Source organism: Apium graveolens, chromosome 3, assembly GCF_009905375.1.
Source record: "Apium graveolens cultivar Ventura chromosome 3, ASM990537v1, whole genome shotgun sequence".
NCBI lineage: Eukaryota > Viridiplantae > Streptophyta > Magnoliopsida > Apiales > Apiaceae > Apium > Apium graveolens.
In genome coordinates, this window is record NC_133649.1 from 178,106,177 (window position 1) to 178,117,246 (window position 11,070).

Below are 11,070 nucleotides of genomic sequence, written 5' to 3' on the forward strand. Positions count from 1 at the left end.
TAATATGTTTTTAAATGAGAGGAATAATGTGCTAGAGTCTCAGTTTATTGAATTTGAGAAATTGAGAATTGAGTGTAAGATTGCTAAGGATGAATTAACTGAGTCCTTAAAGAAAGAAGAGATTTTAAAGAAGCAGCTTGAACGAGAACAGAAAGTGATTAAGGCATGGAAATCATCCAGAGATGTCCATGCTCAAATCACTAAAGTTCAAGGTATTGAGTCCTTTTTTGATGTAGCCTGGAAGAAAAGTAAAGAGAAGCTTAAGTCCAATTTGGTTGAAGGATTGCTTACAGATGTGGACTCGACGGATGATGAAAATCATTTGTCGGATAATCAAAAAGATTATATGTCGAGTGACAAGTAGCCACATCCGTCGACTGTGAGTAAACCAGTTAGCAAAGCTAAGCTAGCTAAGTTGAATGAGAAATATGGATCAGTTTCTAAGAACTTTATTCCAGGAGAATCAAGTCAGGTCAGGAAGGAAAATAAAGTTAATGTTGGCCATCTGTCTATCAAGCAATTGGATGACAGATTATAAAAGATGGAGGTTAAAACAGAAGCTAAAAAGAAAAACAATAGAATTGGGAAAGTAGGAATTAACAAACATAACAACTACACACCTGATAAATATGCACCAAAAAAAATCTGTGTTAAGTGTGGTAGTGTCAATCATTTGTCTATTAATTGCAAACTTCCCATGCCTACTCCGATGTATGCACCCTCTTCTTTTCCCAACATGACTTCCATGCCTATGAATGCTATGTCTACTCAGAATATGAATGCACAATTTTCTAATATGCCATTTGCACCTAATACTTATTATGATGCATTTAGTATGCCTCAAATGCCATTCAGCATGCCTTACTGGAATAACATGTTTGCAAATAGCATGCCTTTTCCTGTTAATCAAAATGTGCATGATAATTATGTTTTAATGACTGGTTTCAAAGGTCCAACTCAGATGACTAAATTGAATCAAAAATTCCCAAGTCAAATGAGATCAAACCTAAGAAACCAAAGAAGAAAGCTAACAAGGCAGGACCCAAGGAAACTTGGGTACCAAAATCAACTTGATTTGATTTTGATGTGTGCAGGAAAACAGAAAGAAACTTTGGTATCTAGATAGTGGTTGCTCAAGGCACATGACTGGAGATTCTACCCTGCTCACTGAGTTCAAGGAAAGAGCTGGCCCAAGTATTACTTTTGGAGATGACAGCAAAGGTTATACTGTGGGATATGGCTTGATTTCAAAAGCCAATGTCATCATTGAAGAAGTTGCCATAGTGGATGGTCTCAAGCATAATTTGTTAAGTATCAGCCAACTTTGTGATAAGGGCAACTCAGTTACTTTCAATTCAGAAGCCTGTGTTGTGACAAACAAAAAGAGCAACAAAGTGGTTCTCACTGGAGTGAGAAAAGGAAATGTGTACTTAGCTGACTTTAACTCATAAATGCAGAATCAGTCACTTGTCTTCTCAGTAAAGCAAGTCAAGATGAAAGTTGGCTTTGGCACAAGAAGTTGTCCCATCTAAACTTCAAGACCATGAATGAACTTGTCAAGAAAGAACTGGTTAGAGGTATTCCTCAAGTGGAGTTTACAAAGGATGGACTGTGTGATGCCTGCCAGAAAGGAAAGCAGATCAAATCATCATTCAGAAAGAAGCTTTATTCAACAATTGAAGAACCTTTATAATTGTTACACGTGGATTTGTTTGGACCAGTCAATGTGTTGTCCATCTCAAGAAAAAGATTTTACCTAGTAATTGTGGATGATTTCTCAAAGTTTTCTTGGACATATTTCCTAAAGTCCAAAGATGAAGCTAGTGAAATCATCATCAATCACATAAGGCAAGTCAATAATATCCTGATTTTAAAGTAAGAAGAATCATGAGTGACAATGGAACTGAGTTCAAGAATTCTGTGATGAGATTATTTTGTGAAGAGAATGGGATTATGCATGAGTTTTCTGCAGCAAGAACTCCACAACAAAATGGAGTGGAAAGAAAGAACAGATCTCTTATTGAAGCTGCAAGGACAATGCTTGAAGAATCAAAGTTACCAACATACTTTTGGGCTGAAGCTGTGAATACTGCCTGCTACACTTAAAATATCTCTTTAGTAAATCAAGCAAAGTGCATGCCACCCTACCAATTATTCAAGAATAGGAAGCCAACTCTAAATTTTCTTCATGACTTTATCTGCAAATGTTACATCTTAAGGAATCAAACTGATCAACATGGAAAGTTTGATGCTAAAGCAGATGAAAGAATTTTTGTTGGATATGTTGTGGGAAAGGCACAAAGAGTCTACAATCTAAGAACCAATATTGTTATTGTTAGATATATTTGATAATGTCATGGCTAATATAATTTATGTTTAGATTTCAGATCTTACTTAACAGGACAAATCAGTACTTAACTGTTGATCAGTACTTATACTGGAAGTCAGGGCTTAAGGATATCAGTACTTATATTATCAGGAGATAATCATCAGAAGTTAGATATCAGAACTTAAGTGCTGAAGGACGATCAGATAAGGACAGTAGCTGATTAAAGGAAAGAAGATCAAGATAAACATAAGAAGAGATATGCATGAAGAAGGAGTTCCGTGAAGAATGGAATACTTGGATGAAAAGATATCTGATTGATATATTTTAGGAAGCAGAATTATATTCCATATCAATTAGCGATTATCTTGTAACTGTGTAGTATATAAACACAGACATAGAGTTTACACTATAAGTGTTATCATATTCGAGAAGATTGTTCATTGTAACCCTAGCAGCTCTCGTGATATTTGTTCATCACTGAGAGGTAACAGTTCCACACTGTAACAGAATTTATTGTTTCAATAAAGTTTGTTTTCTATTACGTAATATCGATTTGATTGTATTATACACTGTATTCACCCCCCTCTACAGTGTGTGTGACCTAACAAGTGGTATCAGAGCCTATCTGTTAACACACATACAGTTAAAGATCCAAACACAATCATGTCGGACACAGAAACTCCAACTAAGCCTACCAAAACTGAGGAACCACCAAAGACACAAATTCAGAGTCGGTATGAGACCATCAGAGTTCCCATACTGAGACCATCTGAATATCCCATATGGAAGGTAAGGATGACCATGTTCCTGGAAGCAACAGATCCAGAATACCTTGATAGAATCAAGGAAGGGCCTCACAAACCAACCAAGCTCGCTGTTGCAGTTGCAGGTGAAGCAGCAAAGACCGTACCAAAGGAGAAGAGTGATTATACTGCTGAAGATATAGCATCAATTGCTAAGGATGCTAAGGTACGACACTTACTGCATAGTGCCATTGATAATGTAATGTCAAACAGGGTAATCAACTGCAAGACTGCTAAGGAGATATGGGATGCTCTGGAAACAAGGTGTCAGGGAACTGACACAATTAAGAAGAACAGGAAGACAATACTCACTCAAGAGTATGAACATTTTGACTCAAGGACTAATGAGTCATTGAATGATTTATATGATAGATTTGTTAAACTTTTACATGATTTGTCATTGGTTGATAAAGAGTATGATCTTGAAGATTCAAACCTTAAATTCCTGTTAGCTCTTCCTGAATGCTGGGATTTGAAGGCAACGATAATAAGAGACAACTACAATCTTGATGAAACAACTCTTGATGAAATCTATGGAATGCTCAAGACTCATGAGCTTGAGATGGAACAAAGAAGCAAGAGGAAAGGAGGAAAGTCAAAGACAGTTGCTCTTAAGGCTGAAGAAGAATCCCCCAAAGCAGCTTCCTCAAGGAAAGACAAGGGTAAAGCTCTTGTCATAAAGTCTGAAACTGAGTCATCAAGTTCTGAAAGTAATGATGACTCAGATTCTGAAAGCTTGCCTGAGACTGATGTTGATGAGGAGATGATGAAGCTGTGTGCTCTTATGGTGAAAGGAATCACAAAGATTGCATACAGGAAGTTCAGGAAGGGAAAGAAGTTTTCCAGGAAAGGCACAAGTTCTGACCAGAAGAATTTCAGAAGATCTGAAAGCAGAGGAGGAAAGTCTGACAGAGGAGATTATACCAATATTAAATGCTATAACTGTGGTGAGAAAGGCCACATATCTCATGATTGCAAGAAGGCAAAGGGTGACAAAGGCAAGGCTCTTGTCACAAAGCAGAAATGCTGGACAGACACCTTAGAATCTGAAAGTGAGGAAAACTATGCATTGATGGCAAATGCTGATAAAGAAAGTGCTGAGAGCAGTTCTGAAGCTGCTGAAATAAAGGTACCTCAGACTACTTATGCTTTTCATACTGATGATATTAATGAGTTGAGAAGATATCTTAAAACCATGTTTGTTAGCTATAGAGATCAAACTTTAACATGTGAAAGATTAAATTCTGAAAATCTTGCTTTTAAGAAAAGAAATGATTTCTTAGAAAAAGAGTTAGTCATGTTCCATCAAACTCAGAAGGATAGAGATGATGCTTTTTATGTTAGGGATGAAGTACTAAAAATGAATGAATCTCTAAAAACTGAGTTAGAAAAGGAAAGAGAGATTATCAGGACTTGGACTAACTCTGGCAAAACAACTCAAAATTTGCTAAGTAGTGGAAACTGGAAAGAAGGCTTAGGTTATGGAGAAGATAAGAATGATAAAGGAATTGAAGAGATTAAGCCTGTTGTTAAGCAAAATCCAAAGTTAAAACCTGTTAAGTTTGTAACTGTAAAGTCTAAAAATGAGAAATCAGAAGTTAAAGAGGAATCAACTTCTGACAAACTAAAACAGGAAAAGACAGCTGAAGTGAACATAGGCTTAATGACAAAGAAGCAGCTTAAGCATAAGCTGAAAGATGTCAAGAATGCAAACAAGGTAAAATCACCTAGGAAAAATAGGAATGGAAAGGAAGGTGTGAATAAAAGAAATGATTATAAACCTGTTCCTGATGCTCCTAGGAAAACATGTCATAACTGTGGAAGTTCTAACCATCTGGCTTCTTTTTGCAGGTAGAATAAAAATATTAACTCCTTACCTTCAAAATCAGGAGTTAAGAGTCAGTCTGTTAGATACAAACCACAAAATCCTTGTTTTCATTGTGGTAATTTATGGCATTCCATTTATATTTGTAAGGAATATCATAGTTTGTACTATGATTATTATCAAATAAAACCTTCTATAAAGAAAGTTGTTCCTTCTAGTGTAAATTCTGATTCAAAGTCTGATAGTGTAAGTTCTGATAAGAAAATTATTAACATAAACTCGGATGCTAAATCCGCTGCAAATGTTAACAAACTTAATAAGGCCAAAGGATCCAAGCAAGTCTGGGTCCTTAAAATTAATAATTAGTGGTCTTTGTGATTGCAGGGCAACAGGAAAAATATTCTAGTTCTGGACAGTGGATGTTCAGGACATATGACTGGAAATAAGGCCCTGCTAAGATTTCATTGACCATAATCAGCTGAGATTTGGAAATGAAGAATCAAATTCTGATACTGAAAATCCTGACAGTCTAAGTCCTGATACTGTAAACTTTGATGGGTTAAACTCTGATGTTATTGAAACTGTGGTGACTACGTCAAAGGAAGATGCACCTATGCAGAGGGAGCATACTCAAGATCCTACCACATCTCAAGAAACATCAGAACATACATCTGACTCTTCAAGTTCTGATTCGTCAAGTTCTGATAAGCCAAGTTCTGATAGTGCTGAAAATCTAAATACTGAAGAATCCAACTCAGAGAGCATAGTTTCAGGGGGAGTATCAGATAATGAAAATAAAGACAGCATGGATCATGGGGGAGCATCCAGTTCTAGAGAAAACCTTCCATCTGCAAGGAAGTGGACAAAATCACATACACCTGATTTCATAATTAGAAATCCTGATGCAGGTGTCAGAACTAGAACAGGTACTTCACATGAATGTCTCTACAATTCTTTTCTCTCTCAGACTGAGCCAAAGAAATTGGAAGAAGCTCTTCAAGATGTTGATTGGGTGCAAGCAATGCAGGAAGAGTTAAATGAATTTTAAAGAAACAAAGTCAGGACCCTAGTGCCAAGACCAAAGAATAGATCTGTTGTTGGTACAAAGTGGGTATTCAGAAACAAAACTGACAGTGATGGCATAATTACAAGGAATAAGGCAAGGCTGGTTGCAAAAGGATATTCTCAACAAGAGGGAATTTATTATGATGAAACATTTGCACCAGTTACTAGGTTAGAAGCCATAAGGATATTTTTGGCTTATGTTGCTCACAAAAAGTTTACTGTCTTTCAAATGGATGTGAAAAGTGCTTTCTCAATGGAGAATTGGAGGAGGAGGTATATGTTGAACAACCTCCAGGCTTTGTAGATTCCAAACATCCAGATTATGTCTACAGGCTTGATAAAGCACTTTATGGACTTAAGCAAGCTCCTAGAGCATGGTATGAGACTTTAGCTCAGTTTCTTCTGGAAAGTAGATTCAACAGAGGAACAATAGATAAAACACTGTTCTACCTCAACCATGGAAAGGACTTACTTTTGGTCCAGATTTATGTTGATGATATCATTTTTGGGTCTACAAATGACAAACTTTGTAAGAAGTTTGCCAAACTAATGCAGTCAAGATATCAGATGAGTATGATGGGGGAACTTAGCTATTTTCTGGGCCTTCAAGTCAAGCAGAATGAAGAAGGCACTTTTATTTGTCAAACCAAGTACACCAGAAACTTGCTGAAGAAATTTGGAATGCAAGATTGTTCAAGTGCATCCACTCCCATGGCCACTGCAACAAAACTGGATAAGGATACTGGTAAATCAGTAGATATTACTGACTACAGAGGTATGATTGGCTCTCTACTCTATCTAACTGCTAGTAGGCCTGATATCATGTATGCTACCTGTCTTTGTGCAAGATTTCAAGCAGATCCAAGAGAACCTCACTTAACAGCTGTGAAAAGAATCTTTAAGTATCTTAAAGGAACAGCTGATCTGGGATTATGGTATCCTAGATAATCAGATTTTAAACTAATAGGTTACTCAGATGCAGATTTTGCAGGTTACAAAATTGACAGGAAAAGTACAAGTGGAAGCTGCCAATTTCTTGGAGGCAGATTGGTTTCTTGGTTCAGCAAGAAACAAAAGTCAATTTCCACATCAACTGCAGAAGCAGAGTATATTGCTGCAGGAAGCTGTTGTGCACAGATTCTTTGGATGAAGAATCAGTTACTGGATTATGGGTTAACATATTTCAAAATCCCTATTTACTGTGATAATCAAAGTGCTATTGCTATGACAGGTAATCCAGTTCAACACTCTATGACAAAGCACATCAGCATCAGGTACCACTTCATAAGGGAACATGTGGATGAAGGTACAGTGGAATTGCACTTTGTTCCAACAGATCAATAACTAGCAGATATCTTCACAAAACCACTGTGTGAAGCCACTTTTACAAGATTGGTAAATGAACTTGGAATGATTTCAGGTTCTTTCACTAAATCTGCTTAGTATTGTTCTGTATTATCAGACTTTATGATCAGTACTTACCGAATTTAATCTCTTTCTGAGATTACTTGCTAAATGTTTTGAAGTACTGACTGTTGTCTGATATATATTTCTAAACTCTGATAAGTGATTTGTCTGTCTAAGTAATAATTCAATCCTATGAGGATAACTGTGCTAGATACTGACCTAGTAGTCTTCAATAAACAAATGATCCCATGTAAGAAGTTATTATTTCTGTGGAAATTTTATGACACAAGCAAATTCTGATAATTGAGCTTAGTTGAGTTTACTTTGTTTATCTTATTACTAAGTCACAAATTAGAATAATGCTACTCATCTGTTAAGTTCTGATACTAGTAAAACTGCTGAATGTACTAAGTGCTGATAAACCTCACTTATAAAAAGAAAAAGGATCAAAGAATAAAAATCAGGTACTCCTTTGAGATCTAGAGCAAAAATGTGGAAGGGAAGACCCAAGTGCATTGCTGGTATTAAGTAAATATGCATTAGAAAAGCAAAATATTTTCTTGGTGACTTTTCACACTCTATGATTACTGGAGAAATACTCTGATAATAGCATAAATTCTGATAAGCAGTCGTGACTCACTTACACTGAGAAGCCACTGTAAAATAGAATTTAAAAAGATGCATAAAATTAGCACAAAACAGTTGAGGTGGACTCAAGCATGAACTCATTCATCAATAGGTTTCAGGATAATGACAGCTCTTTAGCAAAATTTTAGTTATGCCTTATTTCTAAGATATACTGAAGTGAATCAGACTTTACTCTTTGTCTGCTATTTAGCTTGATGCACACACTAATCACTCCATCTGAATGATGAAAATTACTGTGGTGGTCTATGTTGTTTTAGATAAACAGTCATTGTGTCATTTTGCACTAACTCTGAGGACAAGTTCTGGTTGCATATTCTGACGATTAAGTTCTGAAAAGTATAACTCAGCACTTGTATGAGGATTTACTAAGATAGGCATTCCTTTTTCGAGTTAAGAAATTATGTTCTGATGACTGTTAGTTCTGAAATAAGTCTAAGTTCTGATATTACAGTCTAAATTCTTTACTTGACTTATCTGTGGATAAAATTTGATAACAGTCTCGGTACAATCTAGAACATGTGAAGTGGAAGATTAATAGTCACTATGGTTAGGATTAATGGTACTCGTACTTGAACAGTCAACTTTTACTTGTGTCTTGTGCGCATTAAACCATGTTTTCTCTTTCCAATGAATGTTATTCTTTTTCCAAGTCTGGGGAGACGAGGTAGAATTAATTCTACCTGTCAGCATTAAAAACCTTTATGTCTCCTGGCATTCTCTTGCCTATATAAACAGCCTCTTCACATCAGCCTTCCCATCACATTCTTTCTCACAAACTTACCTTCATACTTTTTCTTTCAAAAACACAATGGTCAGATACAACATGTTTTTGAACTACCAAAACTTCAATATGGAGCTAAGCTGTGCCGAATGGCAGCAGGAATGGCACGTCACGGCCATTCCTGAGGAGATATGGGACTCTGTCCCACAGGAGGTACTGACCCACCTCCTGTTCTTCTATATGGACTACCATCGCCATCTAGAGCGATTGGAGGAGGAAAGGCTGGAAGCTCTCTGCCAGCAAGAGCGAATCATCCGACTTGCCATTCTGTTTGTCGAGAGTAGGAAGAAGAACTAATTTAATCTCGTCTTCTTCCTGTTTTTCTTCATCATCAGCTTTGTCAGGCTTCTTAGCTAGGACTAAAGCTGTTGATGTTAGGTTTCGTAGCTTAGGGAAATCTTGTATAAGTACTGATGTAATTTCCATTTCATGAATGTATTCTCTTGATATATTAATGAAATCTGTCTTTATTTCAAGATTTTGTCTCTAAGTTATTTTGTAATGCATTGATAAATCCTGATTGATATTTTGATGACCATATAAATTTTGTTTTAATTTAAGTTCTGACTTTCCTTTATCAGTACTTACTCATTTGATTTATCTTGGTCATTTTAACTTGATTTCTTTTCCGAATATTAATGATGCAGTTAAAAATAATTAAATCAGTGGGAATGGTTTCAATTTTGAATTAAAACTGTTTCACCTTGATTAATGGAATATCTGGGTAAATGGAACGGTTTTTCCTTGAAAACAGGCAAGTGGGCAAGTAATGATTCCTGTTTTCTCGCGCTCGGTAACTATCCGTTATTACTGCATGTCTGACAGGTGTCCAACGGTAACATTTTTTTTTGAGTATAAGTACGACAGAGAATGGATTTCATTAATCTTTTTTTCCTTCATACTTTTTCTCTCTACTTGCTTTTACTCTCTCTTTCTCTCACGTTGGTTTTTCATACAGACATTTTATCAAACACCTAACAGGCACTTTTAAATCTCAATTTTGCACATGGCACATAAGGATTTAATCATTGATGGAGCTAAGTTTGTTCCAAACAACTATGCTGCAATTCTTGATCATGCTGAAGCTCCATCTGAATTGCATTTTGTGCAAGATCTTCTTGCACACAGTGAGATTGGGTATGCACTAACCCAGCCTTCAGTCTTTTCGAGCCAACAAGTTCTAACGTTTTGGCAGACTGGGCATTTTGATGATGGTGGTAAACATGGCACTCTCAGTATTGTTTTCGAAGTGGGTGATTCATCTTATGCAGTCACTCCTGGTACAATACGCAAAGCTCTACATCTCCCAGAAGGTTGTCCTTTTTCAATTCCAGAAGAATCAGCTCTTCAGGAGTTAATGGCAAATTTGGGGTATGAACGGAGTGTGGCAAAACTTGGGCAGTTGAAACGGGCTCATATCAAAAGAGAATGGAGCTTCTTCTTCGACTGCATCACCAAAGCTTTTGGGAACAAATGTTCGAATTTTGATGTTATCCCAATTCTGAGTCAGCACATAGGGTATGCTATTATCCATCAAACTCATTTTGATTTTGCAACTGGAATAATTGGTTTTATTGGGGATAGGATGACAGAGGATAGGAATGTTGTCTATTTTGCTAGATTCTGTCAACTTATATATACTTTTTGTACTGATGAACCTCAATTAATAAGTTCCTCAACCTCACCTTTTAGAGTTGCAAAATGATACTTTAATGACCTGGTAAATGCTGATACTAAGAAATCAGTGGTTAGACCATTACAGATTCCTCAGTCTGTAAAACAGATCTTAGTAAATGCTGATCCTCATACTTATAGATCTGTTTACTCTGATGTCCAACCAACCACAAACACCCCAAAACCATCATCCTCAGCACCTGCCACTCATTCTACTCAACCTACCCTCAGGACATATCTCAAATCCTATCTCTCCACTTCACAGACTGAACAACCCTCAGCCTCAGCACCTACTGTGAAGCTTTCTTCCTCCAAGCCAAAGAGGACAAAAACTGTTCCTCAAACACCTCAAAAGAGAAGGAGGATTACCTTGAGAGATGAATCTGATACTGAGGAACAGGTTCCTTCTTCAGAACCTGTTATAAGTGAAGCTGAGAAAAAGACTTCTCAGAAGGATTCTGGCATTGGGGGATCTAGGCTTCTCAAAAGGCTTAGAAGAATGACAGTTCCTGACACTCCCAAGGAATTCAAATCCACA